At 37.2% G+C, this 26,642-nt stretch overlaps 1 protein-coding gene and 1 long non-coding RNA gene across 7 annotated transcripts in view; one reads left to right on the forward strand and one right to left on the reverse strand.

Moving 5' to 3' along the window:
• LOC136253186 (uncharacterized) overlaps positions 1 to 26,642 on the reverse strand; it is a 51,788-nt gene that overhangs the window by 21,443 nt on the left and 3,703 nt on the right. The window lies entirely within an intron of this gene.
• Positions 25,915 to 26,642, forward strand: part of LOC136253185 (kelch-like protein 3) — a 44,763-nt gene continuing 44,035 nt past the window's right edge. Inside the window, exon 1 of the mRNA XM_066045812.1 lies at positions 25,915 to 26,189. The gene's annotated coding sequence lies outside the window, so the exon portion shown is untranslated. The remainder of the gene's footprint in view (positions 26,190 to 26,642) is intronic.

A 26,642-nucleotide genomic window follows, 5' to 3' on the forward strand; every position in this document is an offset into this window, starting at 1 on the left:
CGCACACTTTTTTACAGCTTAGCTGTTTTGGATTAGATTTCATTTCTTTTTGTATTTGTATACCCCAAAGCCGGCCTATGGCCAGCTTTGGGACTTTTTTAACCTATTTTTTTTTTCTTTACTACAGGAAGAAGAAAAAATGAAGTAGATGTACTTTAAATATTTTATCAGTAAATGTACAAATTATATATATAATACATAAGTGACCGGATTTGCGAAAGGGGTCTTCCACACACATCCAATTGCCAACTTTGACAATTGATAACTTCAGATTGGAAAGAGCTATTGCCTTGAAATTTGGACAGTGGTGAGCACCACTATAGCTGAATGCATGGTGACATTGTCAGGTTAATATGTTACTTGAACACTGAGTTATGGTCTCCAACGTTTACAGAATTGTATGTGTGTGGAAGACCCCTTTCGCAAATCCGGTCACATATATTGATTACAGAAATCTCCATGGTGGTTTCTTTGTAACTGAACACTCTACAAGGTGACTTCTTCTAATTGCTCTCTCTACAGGGTGAATTGTTTGTAGCTGAACGATCTACAAGGTAACTTCTTCTAGCTGATCTCTCTACAGGGTGATGTGTTTGTAGCTGAATTCTGTACAGGTGATTTGTTTGCAGCTGAGATCTTTACAGAATGGTTTATTTGTAGCTGAACTCTCTAAAAGGTAACTTCTTCTAACTGATCTTTCTACAGGGCAATTTGTTTCTGGCAGAATTTTCTACAGGGTGATTTCTTTGCAGCTGAACTCTCTACATGGTGGTTTCTTTGTAGCTGAACTCTCTACAAGGTAATTTCTTCTAGCTGATCTCTCTACAGGGAGATTTGTTTGTAGCTGAACTATCTACAAGGTAACTTCTTATAGCTGATCTCTCTACAGCGTGATTTGTTTGTAGCTGAATTCTGTACAGGTGATTTGTTTGCAGCTGAGCTCTTTACAAAATGGTTTCTTAGTAGCTGAACTCTCTCCAAGGTAACTTCTTCTAACTGATCTTTCTACAGGGTGATTTGTTTGTAGCTGAACTATCTACAAGGTAATTTCTTCTAGCTGATCTCTCTACAGGGTGATTTGTTTGTAGCTGAATTCTGTACAGGTGATTTATTTGCAGCTGAGCTCTTTAAAGAATGGTTTCTTTGTAGCTGAACTCTCTACAGGATGATTTGTTTGTAGCTGAAATCCCTACAAGGTAACTTCTTCTAGCTGATCTTTCTACAGGGCGATTTGTTTGTAGCTGAGTTCTCTACAGGGTGTTTGTTTGCAGCTGAATTCTCTACATGGTGGTTTCTTTATAGCTGAACTCTCTACAAGGTGACTTCTTCTAGCTGATCTCTGTACAGGGTGATTTGTTTGTAGCTGAACTCTCTACAGGTGATTTGTTTGTAGCTGAACTCTCTACAAGGTGATACTTCTAGGTGATCTCTCTACAGGATTCCTTGTTTCTAACTGAACTCTCAACAGGGTGATCTGTTCATAGCTGAACTTTCTACTGGGTGATTTGTTTGCAGCTGAACTCTCTAAATGGTGGTTTCTTTGTAGCTGAACTCTCTACAAGGTAATTTCTTCTAGCTGATCTCTCTACAGGATGATTTGTTTGTAGCTGAACTCTCTACATGATGGTTTCTTTGTAGCTGAACTCTCTACAAGGTGATTTCTTCTATAGCTGATCTTTCTACAGGGTGATTTGTTTGTAGCTGAACTCTATACATGATGGTTTCTTTGTAGCTGAACTCTCTACAAGGTGATTTCTTCTATAGCTGATCTTTCTACAGGGTGATTTGTTTGTAGCTGAACTCTCTACATGATGGTTTCTTTGTAGCTGAACTCTCTACAAGGTAACTTCTTCTAGCTGATCTCTTTACAGGACAATTTGTTTGTAGCTGAACTCTCACATGATTGTTTCTTTGAAGCTGAACTCTCTACAAGGTGATTTCTTCTATAGCTGATCTTTCTACAGGGTGATTTGTTTGTAGCTGAACTCTCTACATGATGGTTTCTTTGTAGCTGAACTCTCTACAAGGTAACTTCTTCTAGCTGATCTCTTTACAGGACAATTTGTTTGTAGCTGAACTCTCACATGATTGTTTCTTTGAAGCTGAACTCTCTACAAGGTGATTTCTTCTAGCTGATCTTTCTACAGGGTGATTTGTTTGTAGCAGAACTCTCTACAAGGAAACTTCTTCTAGCTGATCTCTCTACAGGGAGATTTGTTTGTAGCTGAACTCTCTACACGTGATTTGTTTGCAGCTGAATTCTCTACATGATGGTTTCTTTGTAGCTGAACTCTCTACAAGGTAGCTGATCTCTTTACAGGGTGAATTCTTTGTAGCTGAACGATCTACAAGGTAACTTCTTCTAACTGATCTCTCTACAGGATGATTTGTTTGTAGCTGAATTCTGTATAGGTGATTTGTTTGCAGCTGAGCTCTTTACAGAATGGTTTCTTTGTAGCTGAATTCTCTACAAGGTAACTTCTTCTAGCTGATGTATCTACAGGGTCACTAGTTTGTAGTGAATTCTCTACATGGTGGTTTCTTTGTAACTGTACTATCTACAAGGTGACATCTTCTAGCTGATCTTTCAACAGGATGATTTGTTTGTAACTAAACTCTCTACAAGAAAACTTCTTCTAACTGATGTCTGAACAGGGTGAATTGTTTATAGCTGAACTCTCTACAGGGTGATTTGTTTGTAGCTGATCTCTATACAGGTTACTTATTTCTAACTGATCTCTTGAATTCTGTTCAGGGTGACTGCTCTATTAGGATGACTGCTCTATTAGAGTATCTCGATCTCGCACTTGCTACACCAAGTTGGATTTCGTGTTATAACTCCGTGGCTTTAAGTCTGATTCTTCTACACCATTGAAGAGCCTTTCTAAGATGATAACTCCATCTGTACAGCGATTTTCAAAGCATTACCCCAAGCGGTTTACCTGGTAGGCCTGGCAAGCAGTCGTTTTTTATTAGCTAATCTCGATTGCGTAATTGTTACACACTGTTGGTTTTTTCGTTGTATCTTCCTGGTTTTTAGCTCGATTTCTTTCAAACCACAAAAGGTTTGAGGTTCAATAGTTAACCTATTCACCCACCGATTTTCAGCTTCTTCCCATACGCGGTTTACCCTGTAGGCGTGACAACATATTGGTGTTATTTTTCGTGAATAATCGCTCATAACTCTTTGCCTGTTTTTCGTATTCCAGCCAAATTTGGTACAGAGATGCGCCTTTATACCCCCCTTCTGTGTGCCAAATTTCAAGGCGATCGAACAAGGCATTCGCGTTTTATAGCAGTTTTTGTAAGTGTGCGAAAAGAGGAAGAAAAATAAGAAGAAAAAAAACGAAGAAACTGAGCCAATTTTTGAAGTCGCATATCTCGGGAACGCTTGAAGCGATTTCGCTCAAATTTGGAATGTGGAGTGCTGAAGGTGGAGGGAGTGTTCACAGCAAAATTTGTATTGTTTCATCAAGGCAGCATAGAGCTACGGAGGTGCGAAAATTGCGTTTTCTTTCTTCCTGTCAATATACTCACGGGGTTGCGCGCCGGCTTCTTGGGCCGCACGACACACTACCGTGTGTCTTGATTCATGCGGGTGGCAGTCCATTTCCATTATTACGTACATTATAAGATTGGCAGCTTTTTGAGCCATTATTTGTCTGGCACAACCATAGAAAGAGCATGAATAGGTTGAAATGATTTGTACCTTCATCTTTTTAGTTGCAGAACTAAAACAAGGGTGAAGTTGCACTGACTTGATAGCTATGATGCATGAGCTAACACCCTTACCATATTAGCTTGTGCAGAATCCAAGAAAAACCGGAAAATAATGTAAGAGTACGGAATAACAAAATATTTTGGCACTGACAACAAACAGATGTGGGTGGTGGACGGGAAACAAATTCTGAATTTGTTTGGAGTGGCCTTACCATCACAGCTTATCCTCATTGGATTACTCATGGGAATTCTTTATTTTTTATTATTTTATCACATGATATCTTGAATTATGTGTAGTAGTCTACTTGTTTTCACAACATTAACACATAGCTTGTACATAGGAGAGTGAAAATGTGGTTATGTGGGCTGAAGCTTTCATGAACTTTGGATTAAGTAATGTCAAAGTTGCCAAGTCCTGTTTAGGTTATAGTATGTACAAGTTGAGCCGGATCCTGACAAATAGCTAAAAATGAAGTGGATTTTTCTTAAGAGAATTAATTGACAGTAAAAGTGTCATCAACAGACACGTGTGGTTTGACTCCATTACAAGTTTGGGAAAGGATTGTAATAAATACTGTGCTTTTGTGGCTTCCCAATAGGAAATGTATGTTGGAAAATTTCATTGACCATTAATATTGTGTCAGGCAATTGAACAAAATAATTTTAACGGGTCAAGCAGTACCACAAATGAGCCAAATTTCAAGATTATGTGTAATTGCATCCACGAGTTTTAAAATGCTTTTGGGGATCCAGCTCAATGCATAGATACTATAGGTTAGGTAGCTCAAAGGCTGCAGCACAAGCTGCTGTCAGACCTTAGTGTGGTCACTGTAAAGCAGTAATAAGAATAAGGATTCTCAGTTATTTTGCTTTGTAAGGTAGAGATACTCTAATACAACAGTCAAATATAAAACACGGCTGAACCTGACTGCATGCATTGTAAGACAATAAGTTGAGCATAATGTATGTGAATGTATCTATGTTCTTCAGTAGCTTATGATAACGATTCTGGAATTCCATAAATTTTAAGTATTTTTTTGTGAATTTTCCATTAGAGAGTTGGCACAATTGATTCACTGCCGAGTAATTGTTCAAACAATTGGGGTTTCTGAGGGCAAGCAATATGGTAGTGCTGTTTGTTTTTCCTGCTACAAATATTTTTGTGTGATGTTTTATGCCAAATATAAGATTATTTTACAATAATTATAGCTATTTAATTGCCACAATTTTAAGTTCTCTTTGCAAGAAATGACCCAGTTCATTTTAGTTACACCAAGGTGAACATATAATTATATCCATTTAGTTTTATATTAGTATGCTAAGTCACCAAATTTGCTAGTTTATCTGTTTGGTGCACCATTTTGGTACAGTAGGTATCAAGGAGCTGCACATTAAGAGTAAAAAATATATATAAGCAGCTATAAATCAAACAGTAGAACTCCTTGTTTTGCATGCATATTGTATTTTTGTAGGTGACAGGTACAGAGTTTTTGCATTCAACCATGTGTATGCTGTTTTGCCATCTGTCAGATGCTAAATACATGCAACTATTAGTGGCCAGGGGCGAATCCAGGATTTTTAAGAGGGGGTCTCTGAGCTGGGTGGAGGGTAACCGCCCTAAAGTTCACATTATGAAACTCGGTACATCGTACATAAAATGTGCCCTTAGGCTTATTATTTAACAAGTATGATATGTGTATCTAGCTAACTATATAGCTGAAACCTACATTGCTGTTTGTGCAATTTATTGCTATACTATGCTATTGTAGATCTAGTTTACGACATACACAACTTCCTGGCATACAGTAGCTATTACGAACAATGGAGGTCTTGTTTGTCACACTCCTTCCTGACCAAACTACTGAAGTAGCAAACTCCTGTGTCACTCCGTAGTTCATACTACTGAGTGCAGGGACCAGAGTTCAGTTCATTCTGTGTCTTCTGGTTGAGGTCTCAAGAACAGCCAGGTGATATCACGTGCCCATACAGACCAAATGTTGAGTGGGAGTCACGTGCATTACCACAAAAGAAAAGTACTGCCTGTTATACATTACTTTTAAGATTATATAAATCTGACAAGCCTATATATACTATGGGGGCAAAAAGTTGTAAATTTAAACTAGTAGAATAGGGATCAAAGTTGTGATTCTGAAAAAAACTGCATAAACAAGAAGTAATAGGGATGGTGATTCACAATACTGCTTAATACATCAATACAAGCCAAGCAGCTTGATTTGTGTACATTGAATTTAAGATTCCTATTTTTACTGTTCAAATAAAAAGCCGAAATAAGAATCTTAAATTCAATGTACACAAATCAAGCTGCTTGGCTTGTATTGATGTATTAAGAATCACCATCCCTATTACTTCTTGTTTACACAGATTTTTTTTTCACAATTACAACTTCGATCCCTATTCTACTTGTTTAAATTTACGATTTTTTGCCCCCCTAGTTTCTGAAATTTTATCATGCCCATGCACATGGACAACACAATTTTATGGCTGGTGTACACTACAAGTAGTAATATAGTACTGAAGTAATAAATACTGCAGTGATATAATAATATAGCATATGAAGGCTTGCTCCATGATGCTCAAGCATCTGTCTACTAGCTACAGGTAGATTGTGTACTCATGATCAGCCTTATGGAATAGCTATAGACTCTGAAAAGGCACAATCATGCAACAGGCTGTATTCACCCAACTTGTTAAATGCTTTGATCCACAACAACAAAGGCATTGATGGCATTGAAATTATATAGAAAATCCTACCAAGAGTTCATTATGAACTCTTGATCCTACCAATCTGTAAAAAGTAGCTAGCTATCTGTAGCTATTATTTAGTCTTCTCTCATGTAGATCCTTAAGGCAACTGCTCTCAATCTTTCAATCATGTACGAAGGAGACACGCCCTCTTTTTAAGTCTGTCTTTGTGATGGAAGTTTTATTTGTTTAATATAAAAGATTTTTTTTTTGTTTAAGATAATAATAAAAGAAAAGGTCTTCACGCTCAAACAGTGGCCAGAGATAGTTTCGCGTAGCCAGACCCTATTTCTCCGCATGGCACTTATCGATTGGAAATTATAAGCGCCTTCTCCGAAAGGGTCTGGGGACTCTACAATAGAAAAGTTCTGCAGGCAAACCACCTCTGGGTAGGTGAGCGTTGATTGGCCCTAAACCACTTTCAGAAGAAGTGTGGATGACCACAGTTGGCTTCATCCTCAACTATGGAAAGCGTAAATAAAGTATGATTGCTATAGAGCATGTAATTAGCTATTTGTACAATCTGCAAAATATAAGTTTTGCTTATTTCGTTATTCCACAATTCCGTTATTCCGTATTCCGCGTTTTACTAATTCCCAGTTAAGAGAGCTATAAAATTTGCTTGTAATGAGCGTAATCATGCCTGAGTATGAGCTGATCAGTTTCGCCTCCAGACAGCTCGCAGAGAAATGGCAGATGTTGCTGGTATAAGGCAAGGTGAAAATAGTAGTACTGCATTAACTATGCAACGAGCCCGCTATCTGGATGCGAGACTCAGATCAGTATATTCGCGTGACATATCTCAGACATTATTACACTCATTGCAAGTAAATTTAATAACTTTTACTTTGGTTGTAGAGTTTGAACAGGCTGAAGCCTTGCCTATAGCTGAGGATGAAGCCAATTGTGTTCATCCACACCTCTTCTGAAAGTGGTTTAGGGCCAATCAACACTCACCTACCCAGAGGTGGTTTGCCTACAGAACTTTTCTATTGTAGAGTCCCCAGACCCTTCCGGAGAAGGCGCTTATAATTTCCAATTGATAAGTGCCGTGCGGAGAAATAGGGTCTGGCTACACTAGCCCAATTCTGTGATGATGGAATTGTTGCCATTACAGAAGCAGCATTGCCATGTTGAACATCAATAGCAACCTTCTGAATTAGATTTCCGGTAGCTTATAAGGCATGATACATATACTGGAAGGCGATACTGTTTTCATATGCGAATTCTTTCCCCCAAAGCCTTGAAATTTTCGATCGCGTACAAAGGGGACACACACCCTTTTTGATTCGAAGGGGTAATTACACTATTTCTGATAGCTTATGAGGCTTGTTACCGGTACGTCGATTCTTGACTGATAAATGGCTGTACCCGGAATGCGGTTTCAGTGACGGGCTATGGGCCGCACCCCCTTCATAAAGAACTCTAAAATGTTCAGAAACAAATTTCAGTGAGTAGCATTTATGTTTAATGTTTAGTTTAATACATCTTGATGCATTTTAGTCTCGTGTGTTGCTTCAAATGGCATTTATAAAACTGCTGTAATTTTGCTTTTATGGCTTTGGAAGTGAATGGCGTCTCAAAGCCATGACTCTTGCTCTATATCTCACAATCACCTTAGAAAGCAAAGATTTTAATACCACACAGACCTGGGTAGGAATGATTTTTAAATACGCCATACGTTGTTAGTGCTGATATCTACTTCCTGTGGGCTGTAGACGTGTGAAATAAGAAGAGGAAGGAGATTTGGGGCGATTTTGGAATTCTCCCAAAACCACTTCCCTTGTGCTTTATACTTCCAGGTCAGTCTTTACAACACTAGAGGAAGATCTGGAAGGCTTTTGAAACACATCCAAAGCCTGGAAAGCTGCTTTTGGTGGGCATTATATTGAGAGTTTTAAAAATTTTTGCCCCGATGCCTATTATGAACCACTATCGTGGTTCATGATACTGTACAACAATATCAATGACTACAAATGCCATTGTTTCCTTGCAGTTGCCAGCTCTTCCACTCACAGTAAGTGTATGTCTTCTGACATTTACTGAACTATATCATGTGCGCAGTCATCACGTGATATTTTAAAGTAGTCTATATCAATCTTTCGCATTCGGTCGCTTTCCTCCTCGCACTTTCTCTCTTAGATTTCCTGTCGAGGTTCAACCTGAAGGGGGGGGGGGGGGGTCTCGAGAACCAAAGCCCCCCCCTCCTGGATCCGCACCTGGTAGCCTTCAACTTTATTCAGAGGGTCTTAAGTAAGGGAACTAAGGTTACACTGTGGTCCATGTATAAGGTACTTATAATGGGAATTCAAAATGTTTTTACAAAACTGAGTTATAATAAGCATCTGTTCAGTTGTGCCATTTTTGGGACTTTTTCAAAGGAAATATAGGTGAAATTTAGTGGAGATAGGGGTCATTACTTTTACAAGAAACTTATTACATATTAGTTACTACTGTAATGATGTAACTATGTTGTGATGTAATAGATATGAGAACTCTTATTAAATACTCCGTAAGTTATTAGTATTGTATGATGATCAACACCACTAGACACACATGCATATATAAAGTAGGACACATGTTTTTGTCAGTCAGTTGAGTTGTGAGTTATCGGTATCAGTATCAGCAATGATTGCTACACTACTACATGAAAAGTAGCATGTTACTTGATACATTATAATTACTTTTAGAAAAAGTATTACTCGTTACTTTTAATATCAAGTGTTGATTAAAATTCTGAAAGTTAAAAATAAGCTACACCAGTCTACTATATTACAACTTGTTCCAGCTATGAAGTCCATCTGTATCTGTTCTCTACACACACAAGACCTAGGTACATGTGAATGCACATGTCCAATTCACGTTTCTCAAAGGTTTCCCAGCCAGTGACATATTAGCTAAACAAAATTAATGTCTTGCTACAATTATCTGCAGCTGATTTCAACAGTAACTATCATCATTGGTCATCTGAATTCTGTCATTCGAAAGGACTTGTCCAGGATTCACGAGTCATGTGCAACACAAACAATGTGTATTATTAAGAATAGCTCTTGTCTGGTTGGTTACTCATGACTGTCATGAGTTTCCAAGACTGTACATTAGCAGCATTACGCTTCACTGTAGCTAGCAGACAAATTAGAGTACTCTGTTACTACGTAAAGTAATAATTACAGGAACTTGTCATTTTAGTAATGTGATACTTTTTAAAAGGTAACATCAATTACAAATACTTTGAATGTAACGTGTTCTTGTACTTTGTTACTTTTCAAAAGGAATATTATTACATAACTTGTTACTTTTGTAATGCTTTAACAATCACTGACCACTGAAACTACATGTCGTCTGGTTTTATCTGAGGACAGTGCCAGGAACTTTATAGTTTATACTGACTTTCTCTTTTAAGAGAGATACTGTATAGCTAATATCAGGTAGCAGTGATGCTACATTACACATATGCATATATATATATATACCACACCTATGGTTGAGATCAATAGCACCACGCTGTGGTATATAACTGATATACTACGGCAAACTGTGGTATATAAGTGATAAGCCATGCTTTGTGGCTACGCTTACCATATATGGTGTAACTTCACACATTCTGCGAAATCCTTATCTAAACAGTAAACAAGTCTCTAATAACAAGCACCTAATCAAACAAGAATTATTCACCTGAGCAAGGAGAAGGATGTTCAATGAACTCTTGTCTCCTTCACTAACTCTTGTTTCCTTCACTAATCATGAGTAGATGGGCGTGGCACCGCTAAAGAGTCTAAAGTGTCTGATCCATCAAGGATTTTTACTGATTTCGATCTTCAACAGGTGCTGTTTCACTTTAAATTGCTATTTATAATCATATCATCTACTGGGGTGTACATTATAACACAATTACTCAGTATATGACAAAAATATATGCACTCAGGCCCTGTGGTGCCCTTGTGTGTATATTTTTGTCATATCCCTCGTAACCGTGTTATAGCTATAAAAATAATGTTCTTCTTTTAGATATCATGGTATTCGAAATATAATACCAAAAGATATACAAACTTAGATCATAGTGCTAGGCAAAGCCTCGTACCATAGCACCCTTTCCTAAATATGTATATCTTTTGCTATATATTTTGAATACCATGATATCTGAAGTATAATATGTTATTACAACATCTCTTCTCCCACCTGGAAGCAGTAACAGCGATTTCTAATGTTTTTGCACCATTACTAATGCTGGTAAGTAATTCCTGTGATTAGCATGTTTAAGGAATATGCACATGTGTTCACATGTGTTGCAGCCTGCAATCTTGTTCCAACAATTCATAGCAACTCTTGCTAGTGAAAAAAATTAATAACTACAAGCTTTTTGTGGTTGCTTAGCAGCGGTTGCTATTATGTCTAAAGTATTCTTAAAATTAGTAGTGTTTGTCTAGCAATAGTTAACAATGTTGTTGCTAAGTATCAAGTATTGGTTACTATGGTAGCAGTATTTGTCAAGTCAGATATGCCTACCTGGTAAAACAACTAGACAATATTAAAAAAATTTAGCAAATCAGATGCATAATATCAAATCATTCAAATGCACAAGTGAGATACTATATATTTGCTAGCTGGTTTGCTGTAGTATATCAAAAATATACCACAAGCTGCTATTGAAATTTTTGTACAGGTAATGATATTGGTGTTTTATTAATACCATATTTAACTGGTTAATAGCCACCCCCAGATGGTAGCCATTTCACAGCCTAGAATTATAGTCATAACAGTCGCCCTCGGATAAGAACCACGGCTTGTATCTGAATAATTATACTGATGCAAGTGTTGATACAACTTTGAAACAGAAACCAGGCAAATAAATGGTTTTAAGTCAGGAAATAGTGAGGCCTGCACTGATTATACCAGCATAATTTGTATAGGTAATCACACACATTTGAGTGCAATTTTGGCTGTTACGAGTACAATTATTCCATAATTGCACGAAAATGCGTGTGATTGCCTACTAATCACATAGTGACCACCCTTCATGGTTTGTAGTACACATCTATCCAGTTCTATGTGGCCATTAACTTCTACCAGGTGATTGCATCATCCTTCTTTTGTATTACATCATTTGTTGTTGCACTTTTTAAAAAGGCTTCATGTGTCAGCAATTCTGATTGGCTACTCAAAATGTCTACATATGTTGCACTTAAAAGGCTTCTATTGTCAGCTCATTTGATTGGCTATTCATTATATCACTTTCTTGTTGCACTTAAAAGGCTTCTGTTATTCTGCTATTTTATTGGCTACTTTACAGTGCAATTACAGAAACAAGGCCATGCGATTTGGGATTAATTGCACTCCTACTATTGAGACTAATGTATGGCAAATTAAATCACTATGTGATTAGGGGTATAATAGGTAGCCAAAAGCACTGAGCATAATGCCGGCATAATATAGGCACAATTTTTGTGCATTGGATATCAGAGAAGCTGAAACTCTGCCTAATTTGCATGATGCAGAATGGGATAGTATGCAAACACTTTAGAAATCAGATTTACAGCTACATTGAGAAGAAAAGATTAGTTAAAGATCGATATACTCTACTACAGTCACTGCATGTTGAAATTTCCTAATAAAATGTTCACAGATGTATTAGGAACTCTAATAGAGCAGTCAAAACACAGTTTTATATGAGAATATTTGGAGCATAATGGGACACAACTGGGCATAATTGGAGTATAATAGGGGAAATTTTGGAACATTGCTCAAAAGCATAATAGGAAATTTCAAAAGCATAATAGGCTCAGGCTTAGTTACAATGAATGATATTATTGAAGAATGATTAAACAAAGATCACTCACTTGTGAATCTATTAAAACACTGCAGACTGCTGCAACACAAGTCCATAGAAATCGCCCTTGGATTGTAACCGCCTTTGCATAGTACCAGCAGGGATTTCCTTACTTAAAGTTATAGTAGCCGTGGCTATTAACTGATCAAATACAGTATATGTAAATAATTTTTTTGTGAACTGGCAGTGCTCCATGCCAACAGACATCCTTAACAAATGGGCATAGCTCACAAAAGTAGTTGGTTGACAAAACCTCGTTTCAACACTCATAGCTATGCATGCCAGCCATGGTAATGCTGGGGCAATAGGAAACAGTGGAAATGGAAAGTGGAAACAGAAAATATAGTCAAATTGTCACATACATGTATAGGTGAAAGTAAAACGCTCACCTCTTAAACCTCTGTATAAGGGCTATACCACTATTAGACTTCAGGCATTTTTAAACACCTCATTAATAGGGCACTTCATGGTCATATATTTTACCGAGACCACACCTTTACACTGAATATATATTTCATGACTATCATAAAAGCTGGGCACTGAAGGTCATCCCCTTATGAGATTGCATATTACTTTGATACAGTATACGTTATTATTATAATAATGCATAAAACTTCACTTGCATATACAAGCACCAATTATGCTGGCATAATTTCGAGCATAATAGGCTAGCAAAAATATCAAGTATTTATGCCAGCATAATAGGACGATTTTCAAGAATTTTAATTAAAGCGCGCAATGTGTGCACCAAAAATACTGCACAACACGAACACAGCACATTATTACTCCATTTCATATCAAAAACCTTGCAGCGTTATTGTTTTTACTGTTTCTTGACTGATTCTTCACACTTTATGGAAATAAGATTGAGATACTCTAATACAGCAGTCACTTACTCTAATACAGCAGTCAAGAAATGCAGATATACTCTAATAAAACAGTCAGCTCTCAAGCATAATCGTGATTTTGAGAGCATAATTTTGAGCATAATATGCTGGATTTTTGAGCACTGCTTAAAAGCATAATAGGCGATTTTCAAAGCATAATTGGCTCAAGTCTAGACAAGTCTCTTTTGGCATGATACATCCTGGTGCAAACTAACTAGGGATGCGGGAATTATGCCCGAATAATTTCGGGAATAATGATGGGGTAAAAGAATTGAGCATTATTCCAGCATTTTGATGCATTTTTAGAGCATAATTGGCATAAAAATAAATTAAAACCGAGATACTCTAATAGAGCAGTCACTTACTCTAATAGAACAATCGGCGTGGAATATTTTGTTACTCATTATACTAGTAACTGAGCATCTTACTAGCAAAAAGGCTTTTCTGACGAATTGACACAGCTAGATTTAGTACTTTAAAGTCTTGCTGTACAATTTACTTACTAAAGAGAAGAACAAGTTATAAAAAGTAGGAATAATTTTGGGAATAATGAGTATTTTTGGGAATAATAAAAGGCATAATGATAAGTTTTTAAAAGAAATTCGGAATAGAATAATGATGAAAATTTTGAGCATAATTCCCACAAGCCTATGCCTAAAACTAACTGATATAATTATTATGGTACAGATAGCCTGATGACTTGAGGGTGTGGACTTGAGATGGTATTCACCTTTTTATGAGTCATGAAAATACATTGTTTTGTACTTCACAATTATAACAATGTTAAAGGGGTGGTCTTTGTAAAAAGGTTATTATGGAGTGGTATTATTAATTAGATCTTAAGTATACCTAACTAATGTGGTCTTTGTAACGAGGTGTTATTTGAGAGGTGTCCGCTATTATGACAATTAACCATTTATCTGTTTTTTATTTCCATTTTCCATTTCTCCAATTGTTCCATGCTAACTTATCAGCAAAGTGTGCTGATGCTTGCACTGTAGGTATGCATGAAGCTACAGCCATTTTTGTTTTTAGATTTTTCTGAATCACATCAGACAATCCCTAATTAATCAAAATAAAAAGCCGTCATTTGCAATTCACGCAAAAAAAACTAGCCTAATTATTTTTTTAAAAACCCTAAATGTAGGTTTCTGTGACCTGCATAGTAATGGGAGCCTGAGCAACTGGGCAGTGAAAGCTGGAGCAGGCACTACATATACACATTATTGCACAACACAACATAAAAAGTCAACTTACAACTAATCCATCCCATCACCACACTGGAAAGAAGACCATGCTTGTCACTCAGTAGATTGACAAACCTCTTGTACAATTGGGTGGTCAAATCTCCCATACCTTCTGTGGTAGTAAAATTCAGAGGTGTGAAATGAGAATGGTTAATGTCTCCAATCTTCTGTCCATATTCCCTTCTCTTCTCTCTTTTATGTTGACAGTAAATGGACTGGATAGGTTGGTTTGAATAAGCACTTGTAAAAAAGACCTCACCCCCCCCCCCCAAAAGCCATTAGCAGTAATATCAAGTCATTAGCAGCAATATCAAGTTGTGCACCAGAATCAGAATTAGCAGTTCTGAAAGTAGAGAAATAGCATCATGGTTTGTAGAGCAAAATTTTTGACATTAGAGATGAAGGCAGATAAGTCAATTGGAAGCCTCCTTATCATTAGCCAGCTGCACTGAAGAATGGGGATCTCATTCAGAAGAGAAGTAGTAAGTTGCTGGCACTCCTGGTGGTGTTGAGAATATAATCTACAGTGAAAGTGAGACTGCACATCCAGACAATCACCGAGTGAATGAGTCTGAGATTAACAAGACAATAATTGATATCCACAGAAGAGGAATGTTGCTGAACTAGTAACAAGACCACCCAAGCATGAGACTGCAGACAAAGAAAACTCGAGAGTGCTGAGCATTGCATGTTCCAGCAAACTAGCTATAGGTAGAAAAACTGAGGTAATAAAGTTTTGGAAATGAGCTAGAGAACAAGCTAGAGCAAACATGGAAAAAAGCTCCAACGAAAAGACAGACAATGACAGTAATAGCAGCAGTGTAACATGCATGTATCTGTAACTGAGTAATCAGGCTTAGGTAATTAAGTCATTCATCCACTTTTTGTTCAAGAAAAGATTGCTTATAGAACACAGAACCAAAATGCACCTCCCAAGTATATGTGGCCAGTCATAGTAATCTGTATATTGCAATCTCCATTTTTCAACAGCCTCAGCATTCTCCTAAACAACCAATGCAGTCTTGGTAGCATTAGGGAAGTAACCATAATGGAGACATAGAGTCAGCAACAAGTCCTACCATTGCTTAAGCTTACAGATCTTACCACCACCAATAGAGTCATCAGCATACAAATAATACTTTAATAAACTGTGCTAACCACACCCATTTATAGCAAAGGTATTTTGCTGTTTATAAGCTTACTTTTAACCATGCTCACTGACTGATTGTTAGTTTTGTATATAAAACTTACCTGTTTAGTGGACCAGAAACTATATTCGTATAGACTTTATCATGTTGTAACTGTTGTTAGCAGATCACTGCAACAGCTGTTTATAGACTACTGATTCAAAACGATCAACACGACAATTTACACACTAGTACAGCAGCACAATCATATTTCTAATTAATGTTTACCATAAAGGCGCATGCATTACACATGTATGCATGTGAGTATATTGCAAAGTTACTTATTGATTAATAGATGAAATGAACAGCTAAATTACTTATTAGAACACTCCCACTTAATTTAGCAGTTTAGCCAGAATTTGATTCCCATAGCTGCACGTAATGACTCAATTCTTCCTTTTGGTATATAGTCCTTTTGTAAGTAGATCTGGTATCATCTCATTTGTTGGACAGAAATAGAGTGCAATCTATCTATCTTGAATGATTTCATGGATATTATGTCAATGCGTTTGGTCTTAGCATGAGCAATAGGGTCCTTGGCAAGTGCCATTGCACCCTAGTAATCTTCCATTATTAGTGTTGGATCTTCTGGGAGTGCTTTCAAATCTGCAAGAAGCCCACTAAGCCAGACTGCTTCTTGTGTAGCTGCACTGACTGCCACATACTCTGCCTCTGAGGATGAAAGTGCAATGACAGGTTGCTACTTACTCATCCAACTGATAGGACCTTAGCCATCAGGAATAGATTGCCAGTGGTGGAGTGCTGATCATCACAATCTCCAGCATAGTCAGCATCTGAGTACCCTACTAACACTCCATCACTTGATCCACTGTGCTTAACTCCTAGACCAGCCATTCCTTTCAGATACCATAAAATTAGTTTGGCAACTGTCAGATGTGCCTCAGTGGATCTAGAGTTATATTCAATTTGATACTATCCCTACTGCTTGAGCAATATCTGGACATGTTGCAATAGCAGCATACAACAGGCTACTATAGGCCTGAGTCAAATATGCTCAAAATTTTGTCCAAACTTCTTTCAGGAATTTCCCAAAATTATAGGCTTGAGTCAAATATACTCTAAATTTTCCAAATTTTTTTTACTTATTATGCTCTTTCAGTGTTCCCATTATGTTTGCATTATGCTCCTAGGTTAGAAACATTCCTTACAATTATCTTGGAACATTTTAATCAATGAATGCTCAATTAGAGTATTTCACTACAAAACGACTGTTCTATTAGAGAGTATTGTTCTAAGAAGCTATGCATTTGAGTGTTCAGTTTACACTGACTGCTCTATTAGGGAGTATCGATCTATTTTCATGGAATTAAGCTCCATAGTTTGAAATATCCACCTAATATACTGGCCATAGCACTCCAGCCTATTATGCTTTTTATTATGCTGGCATATTTGAGGCAGGCCTACAGGCTACCAACAATTGACCAGCTAGATCTGCTTCCGCCGCTTCACACTAAGGCTCAAAGGAGTAGCTACAGTCTTAGCTTCTGTCACCAGCATGTTTAAGATGTACTGCTCCTGATCTATTTTAAAAATCATAATGCTCAGTTTCATTTTGTTCAATAGTGATGCCAAGGCAGTGTAGCAGTCTTCCCGTATCCTTCATTTTAAATTGCCTCGACAAACACTCCTTAACATTTGTCAAGTCTAGCAACAAAAATCAAATCATCCACATACACAGCAATCACAACTAAATTGCTTGGAGCATTCTTAACATACGCACATGGGTCTGCTGCACTCTGATCAAAACTTATCGACTTTAAGTAATCACTTAACACCTTATTCCAACACCTTGGAGACTGCTTAAGCCCACAAAGAGACTTCCTTAGCTTGCAAACTAGGTGCTCATTTTCAACCTAAACATAACGTTCTGGTTGTTGCATGTAAATTTCCTCTCCTTGGTCTCCATTCAAGAATGCCATCACCACATTCATTTGGTGAATAATCATAACATTATTTTGGACTGCAAATGCAAGCAGTGTTCTGATTGATGAAAACCACGTCACACTATTGGTGAAAAGGTTTCATCATAATCTATTCCACGCTTACGTGCAAACCCCTTTGCAATTGCAGCACTCTATTTCACCAGTACTCCTGTATTTTACCCTAACACCAATTTGCACCCAATAGTAGTATGGCTAACTGGAAGCTCAACAAGCTCCCATGCTTTATTGCACAACAAATACTCATATTCCAAATCTGCAGCTTGTTTCCAGTATACAGCATTATCACTTAGTAAGGCTTCCTGCATTGTAGACGGCTCAATTGTGTCGCAAATGTTGGTAGCATGTGACACAGTATCAGCATATTCATCTATGCCATACCTGATTGGGGGCCTTATCTGTTGTTTAGGACATGAGTGTACTTCAGTTTCATTGGTTCTGACTGGCTCACTTGTGGCTGCTTCTAAAATGACAGTGCTGTCCTGAACAGAAGCATTGAGTGTAACATCACGTTTTATTACAACTTTTTTACTGGCCTCATTCAACAGCCTGATGAATGCTATACCCATAAAACTGTATTTTGTTAGCTCTCATGTCTGACTTTTGTTTTACAGCATCTGGGATGTGTGCATATGCATTGTAACCAAAGACTTTCAAATTAGACACATCTGGTCATACCACCTCTCATAAAGGGTTGTACCAGTTGCTGTTGTCACTCTATACATTTCCTCGCATATGAAGCAGTTGCTACTACTTCTCCACAGTAATTACTGTTTTAATTTTGCAGGGGATATAATCAATCACGCTGATGTACAGTTGAGCATTTCAACTATTCCATTCTATTCTGGTGTGTTTGGGACCATCAACACATGGCAAATACCCTTGGATTTTAAATACTTTTCAAATTTAATTGCTTGAAGTGTACTCTCCACCATTGTCTGTTCTAAGCCTACCAATCCTATACCCTCAGTAGTTTGTGGTAATAGTCTCAAATTCTATAAATTTAGCAAGAACCTCTGATCTATGTTTTAGAAAGTATACCATGCTAGTGATCAATAAATGTCACAAAAATGACCACTGAGTGAGTCTACTGCATGGACCATCACTGTGCACTAACTGTAATTTCCTCAATGTACGCACTCTCCCACTGATTAAAATGGTTTTCTGTGCATCTTGCTTTCAATGCATCCTCCAAACTTGATACCTTTTGAAACAGCCAGTCCCTCTTTCATAATGTGCCTCATCTGCTGCTCACACAGATATCCCAGCCACTGATGCCAAAGGCCTATATCAGTACCTTCTGATATTAAGGCAGCATGCTGTTCAGATCAAGTCTATATAACTTATCTGTTAATGTGCCTGTACTACACAGTTTCCCATCAGCATTGGCACCATGACCAAACAAATTTAACATGATTACCTCTTGCTGACTGAGAAATTAGAGATTACAAGCCAGCTTAGGTACAAAGAGCACTTGATAAATGACACCCTGTTTTGACCTTAAACTGCATGTCCACATGCACATCTCCAACTCCCACAGCATCCAATGTTTGGCCATCACCAACACTGACCTTTTCTGCCTTCTCAAACTCTTTGTAGCCAGTTAAAATGTTTTCTCCCATGTCATGTGACTTCATGCTCATGAATCCATTAGCCACTTGTACATCTATCAGGAGGATGGTCCCATTGATGTCCACATTATTTGACTAGTGTAAAAAAATTAAAACATTAGAATAGAGATTGCTGAAAAAAGTAAAGAAAGAAGAGTCAAACAAGCCAGTATGTTAAACACACAGAGATCTTTATTTGGACTCAATGGATATAGTAGAAACTAAGGAAAAAAACAGTAGTTTCTCCATAAATCAGGGGCAGATAAGTACTGAGAATGCTTCTATATAAATGTTTATTTGAGTCTACATAGAGATCTCTGTGTGTTTAACATTCTGGCTTGTTCGACTCTTGCTTCTTTACTTTTTTCAGTGATATCCATTCCAATGTTTTAATTTTTTAAATTATTTTTACACTAGTTTGTTACTTTTTATAAATCCATTTATGCATAGCTAACATGATAATAAGAGGTGCTGGTGGTGCTTGATATAGGTATTACACAGTACTAAACATGTATATCAAGTTCATATACACTACAGTAGCTGTTAAGTAGTCATGCAGCTAATATTATCAGAGTTAGCAAACACCAGTGTATTGTTTCCTTACTATTGAATGTACTTTGTACTATAGAGCTTTGACATATTCAACTATAGGGAGTGTATAGCATGCTGTGGTAAGCAATGGTATGGCTTCTGATTAATCATATACACATGCACACTTGTGCAGTTATGTGATCACAATAAGTCAAGTACCCAGTGGTACACAACAACACTGTTGTTGCTCTGGTATGAACTTAACATACTGTGGTTAAACATAGGTAATGGTATAGGGTTTCCAAATGAATGTGTTAACATGAATGGATTGGATATTTATTAACACATATTAGCGTGATTGTTACCTTTGCAGAGACTACATTAGAAGATCAATGGCTAAGTGAACCTACAAGAGAAGCAAATTTGCTTGAGAATGGGTGTTATTATTGTAATATGCATTTCAAAATAGGTCATGGATGTGAAGAAAGACATACGAAGGAAAGTTATGCAGTTTTTATCCCCAAAAAGTACTCACATTTTACTCCAGCCCAGTGAAAGAAAAAATTAATAATAATAACAGTAAGAAGATGAACAAAATGGCATATTTCAGGTATTTAAAAAAATACTTTTATTGGTTCCTTTTGACTTCATATATTCCAGGGGACCTATACTTCTTCCAGATTAACTTCTAAGTCTTCTTTTGTGGTTGGGGGAGCTTCCTAAGGTGGTGTTTAGGTGTGTGTTCTATCAGGATTTTAGCAAAAAAACATAGGCGATCTCTATTATGAACCACAGGGTCAGGAATGCTTTCCTTAGTGGTGTTATATCCTATATGTCGTGGCTTGATTGCGGTCTGTTTTCTTCTATTAATTCTTTTGAAGCAATCTCGACGGAAAGCTGGCCACAAGAATAACATTGTGGCTTTCATGGCCTGTTTCTTTGTGCTCCTACTATTGTTACAGAGCTCAAGTCTCTAGTTGTATCAGCATCTTGCTTAAGTCTACCAGAAATTTTTATTTCCTCCTGAATAAATACTTGTTGAACTTGTGACAGCTTCAAGTCATCATTTGCATGGGCTTCTAAAGTGGTAAACAAAGTGGAATAGCTGTGTGGCAAGCTTCCCAACAACATCACTACCTGATCTTCCTCAGCAATTGGAGAGCCAATCAATGCAAGCTTATCAGTGATTTCCTTCTAATGTGCCTCAACTGATGTTCCCTCTTTCATCTTTGTTCTAAAATATTGTTTCGTAAGAAACAACTTCACTAACATGTCTCTTTCAAAGTGGCTACACAGGGCATCCCATGTATTCTTCGATTTTTCATGGGAAGTGATTAGATACAACTGCGAAGTACTCACTGTTAGCACTATTGTTGAAAATGCTCTTTGTGACTTTTATCAAACTCAGCACATGTTTCTGTATTTGCGTTTTCTGCTGATATCTTGGATCCATCAACATAACCCCAAAGTCCCTTAGCTAGCAATATGTGGCATACCTGGAACTTCCAAGTCATCCAATTCACGCCATCTAGCTTATCAACACTTCACGTTTCTTCCATACCCATCATAAGTCCAGCCATCACTATCAATGTCGCCACACTTACGCCTACTGACAACAAACAAAAACAGCCAACAACTGACTAAATTATCAAGAACTTGCCTTAACTGCTACTGTTAAAGAATCAATCAACACCACAGTACCACAGCTTAAACACTTCAGGTTAGAAGGAAAAATGATCGTTGGCTCAAACAAAACAGTTCAAACAGTGCCACATCAAAGAGTTGTTCCATCACCAATCCAACATGCAAATCAGGCTAGTCTTGCTTGTGCTTGAAAAGGGACTGGATGTAATTAATCCAGTGATATGTAGTTGTGTAGTACTGAAGTTTGTTGATAAGTCATTCAATCTCACTGCAACTACTAAAGTTTGTGTAGTCTACAGAACATACTAAATGAACCAGCATATTAAACCATCAACTCAGTAGCTGTGCAAGGGAATATCCAGGGGAGTTTTTGGATTTTTTCAGTGACACAAATTTTAAAATCTCATCAAACTGTTAGTGCTGGAGCTCTTTCGGTAGCTACATGCACACTGGTGCGGCCCTGCACTACTCCTGAGGGTTACCTTGCGCCAAGAGCGTATAATGGGGGAGAGAGAATATCAAACTTTGCTATACATAGTGGTTGTATAGTCCTACGGCCTTGATCAATTACCATGCTACCTGCTGTTAGGCCTGCTCCTAATATTCTGGCATAAGGCTGCAGCACAAGTTGCTGTCAGACCTTCAGTGCTAGTCACTGTAAAGTGTTAATAATTATACAACCAAGTACTAATAAGAAATGTGGTCAAAATTACATCATAAATAAATAATGTTTGAGAAAAAAAGGCCTATGCAGGGGAGGATATAGGATTTATAAAAGGGAGGGCTAACTCAAGGTACTAATCTCTTGGGTGGAGGTGTGTGAATCCCAGCATGCAAAGCATGCTGGAACTAGGGGGGTCTGGGGGCATGCCCCCCCAGAAAACGTTTGAAATATAGATGCTAAAATACTGCAATTTGAAGACATTTTCACATAAAATGCATATTTCTGCCTGTAGATATTTTATATACTACCTTTAGATATATATATGTATGGTTCTCTGCAGCATTTACTAATGTAAAGGTTTGGGTAGGTTCAGACAACCAAGCACATGATGCACCCTCTCACAATTGCATGCATGATAATGTTGAAACCAGAAAATTTTGAAATTTGAATGATACGATATTGAATCTGAGAGCATTTTCAATGGAAATTGTGTACCTGAATTAAGCTCACCGGTGCCAGTAATAACTACACAAGTAGATGAACAAGCCTTTTAAACAGACCAATACACTTCATTGTATGTATATAGGTGCAGGCAGATTTGGAAAATTCCATAACAGAACCAACTATTATGCTTACACTAAATGTTCTATTAGAGTAGTTAGGTGACTGTTCTATTAGAGTATCTCGATCTTGTACACCTCCAATGCTGATCCGGGTCCTTGTTGCATAACCTTTAGCATAAATCCACTAATAATGCTTATAAGATGGATTTCCTTGGAAAGATGTTTATAAGGTGGGTTTAATAGTATTAAATTTATTAGTGATCATATAATTATGCTAAGACAAAATTTCATTATAATCCTCAACATATTGATCAAGTATAGCCTAAAAGTGAAGGGGGGGTGGGCTTCAGCTCCCAAAGCCCACCCCTAGATCCGCCCCTGTTATGAACTTACACTAATTGGGGTTTGAATCGCTGGTGAACAAAGGCACAAACATATAATGGTCGGGAGTTTTCGTGCCAGTGAGTGAAGCAGTATGACAATTCTATTTAATGCCAATCAAAGCAGATTAGCATGTGATTTTGCATTCCAGTGCATTTTAAGATCAGGTGTTAATCTAGAAACAATGTGACGAAGCGGCAAACCATATCATTCATGAAAGTAGATGTGAAAATGTTAGTATTAAGTTAATTGTTTCACTGATGCGTGCTTCAGAGCCATTGCAACTGTGTAGGTGACCAAGGTGGCTTAACACCGCCAGTGTTTCACCTGCTTGTCAGGCATTAGAGAGAGGGCGCTTGCAAGAGAATGTTGTAAGAAGGGTGAAAGTAATTCTGTTAGCTAATTGTATTGTATAGTGTACAATCGAGGTACTCTAATAGAACAGTCACTTAGCTAACTGTAATAGAACACCACTTATTTGTTAGAAACAGTCTAGCTCCATCCTAAAATATACTGTTTACAAAAGCTAAGCTCTGTGTGTCCAGCTTGCAAACTTGCACAGATTGATATACTCTAATAGAGCAGTCACTTACCTTAATAGCAGTCAGTTCATGCTAGGTATTGTCACATATGTTTTATTCTTTTGAACAGTATGGTGGTAGCTGCACACTGTACATGTATATGCCTTGCCCTGGTGTTAGGTTGTCATGTTGGGACATGTACTTGGTTGTATGTGATGCGGTCCTAGTAATAATAATAATAATAATAATAACCTTATGCTTTACCTGTAATCAGTTACACTGGTGGTGTTGTGTCATGGAAAGACAGTGAATTGGACTTAATTGATAGGAGAGTACATAAACTTATTATTCATAAGGGGTTGCACCCCTGTTCTGATGTAACTCGGCTGTATCTACCTAGGAAAGTTGGTGGTAGAGGTCTTAAAAGTGTGAAGAACACAATTAAGATTGAGCAGTTTCTCTGTCCTATTATATTTGGGCTAATCTGCAACAGGAACCTCTGTTGGAAGCAGTCCAAATGTTTGGATTGTTTTCCAAACCTTCTGTCTCCTTGACTGACTACAAATCTCAAATAGTACAAAGTAATTTACTTACTTGGAAGAATAAACCATTACATGGTCAGTTTCCTACTCAACTTGAAGCCATAACAACTGTTCATTGTGCTTACAAGTGGCTCTGCACTATAATTATTATACAAAGGTAAAGATTGAGACTGAGGCCCTTCTTGTGGCAGCGCAAGATCAAGTATTGCGCGCTAGGGCTTAATACTTCGGATGCCTGTGTGTCCTAGGTAATAGCGTTTATGAAACAATTTTTCCCTTGCCGAGTGCTTGCCCCTATTTGATTGGAACACAGTATGTACAAAGACATAATTCAGTAGCTCCATTGCTTCATAGAGTGATTTGTAGTCACTATGGTTTTCAAACTTGCAAAAAACCTTGGCTGTATGTACCTCAACTTGTCATTGAATCAAAAGATGATAAAATCCTTTGGGATTTTGAAATGAGAATAGATCATATAATTTCAACTTGAAGACCAGACATTATTGTTCTAGATTATAAGAAGAGATGTGGATTTTTAATTGGCGTTGCTATCCCCTCAGATATAATAAACATTATTGAGAAGGAGAAAGAAAAAGTCTCAAAATATCAGGATTTAAGAATTGAGCTACAGAAACTTTGGAACATTAGATTGAAGGTCATTCCAGTTGTTTTAGGGTCAATTGGTACTTATACAACTAATTTGTTATCTTATTTAACAGAGATCCCAGTATCCCACAGACTAGATGGACTCCTTAAGAGTGCACTACTTGGTTCTGATCGCACACTGTAAATGGTACTGAATGTCCAAGAACTTGGGTAGAGCTTGGGCAATAACTGCCATATTGTCCAGTAAGGTGTTAAACACCAAATTTGAAATGTTTGTAATCAGAATGCAGTGTTGGCATAAGATGTTTATGCAAGCCGAATATAAAATTCCCACAGTCTTCTACTTGGTTATATCACAATAGTTGTAAATATTAAGTCATCCTTAGCCGTATTTGAAGCCATATGCATCAAAGCACCAATAGTACTTTACTTGGATATACGTATGCCAGCTGTAGAATATCTTAGTTATTGACACGAGTCCATGACAAACTTCTGCTATGATATAACTATAACATAATGTATACTCACTAAAATCGAGTTAGTGTTATCAAACTAGGGACCTACATGTCTTTACTTATCAAGTTATATTCTTCATGGTCTCGCATGCAGAGGGTGTGTTAGTTAGACCTGTAGTCCTAAATGATTACACTGTATTCTTCCACTTTGGCTTGCCATTTGTACAATAATACTGATAGTATTGTCTTACTAACCTAAATTGTTTTCACGAGTTTCTAACCACATCCTGTACTGAGTTCTTTGTGCTCACCATTCACCATAGTTTTTAAAAATTAACTCTGTAACTCAACAGAATCATCTTCATTATCTGTAATATTGTTAACAGCCTAGTGCATGCATTTTTAGTGTATTACCTAAGTACATCAGCAATATCTAATAATGAGATTTAGGTACACGTTTGCATAAATGGACATAGCTTTCTGTAACAATGGTGATGATTATGATTATTATTAATAATGTGTTTGTACTGTGTAAACCATTAAGCTTGATTATTTTTACCATGAATATCTTAGTAAAATTTATTGATATCGTAAATGATAGTTTCGTGTATGCAACAGTAACACAGTAATATTGATATGTACACAGTATCGCCTAGCCTTAATGAGTATCATTGTACTTCCTGTTAATAACATATTGATGTACTGGACCAGCTTGTTCCCCACATGATGCACTGCCATTATGTGTTCTGATGCCATGGTACAAATTATTACATACACTGATGCAATTATCTCTGTCTTTAGATCTTAATCTAAAAAACCTGAATAATATAATAAGGAACGAAGCTGGAGTAGCTAACAATTGGTATACTCTTGGAGTGGAGTTGCTGGATAGTAACACTGTTGTACTAGATGTGATTAAAACCAACCATCAACGTGATGATGATCGGTGTAGTGAAATGTTCAAGACATGGCTTGAAATGAAACCTGATGCCAGTTGGAGTCAATTAATATCAGCACTAACAGAAATAAATTTGCAAACTGCAGCAGATAATATTGAATGGAAAATAATGTTTACTGAAGGTACAGTACGCACAATAACTACCTAGATAACTCACTCAATAGGACAACGGTATAGGAGGTATTTCTTCTTTTGAGGTGATGATCACAAGACCCTTGCTTGTCACTTATGGATTTGTCTTTATACAGTGTATTGTATATATGTATATGCCACAATTTTTTGTCTGGAAGTTGAGTAGATTAATTAAATAAGAAGTACTATCATCATCATAACTACTGTAGTATCCCACCAATTGTCTGCTAGAAGGCTTAATTAGATAGTAACTCTAGATCTATTGAAATGAAAAAAAATCCTACATTAGTGATGAATTGATCCCTAGGCATTGTGCGGTCTCATATTTTAAATAGAATTGTGACTTCCTTAAGCCTCTCCCCAGTTAGTATGTAACAATTAACCCCTGTGTCTATGAAATATCATGCTGTTAAAGTGCAGGATACATTTCCTTACTACATTAG

The sequence above is a fragment of the Dysidea avara genome, chromosome 4 (genome assembly GCF_963678975.1).
Source record: "Dysidea avara chromosome 4, odDysAvar1.4, whole genome shotgun sequence".
Lineage (NCBI taxonomy): Eukaryota > Metazoa > Porifera > Demospongiae > Dictyoceratida > Dysideidae > Dysidea > Dysidea avara.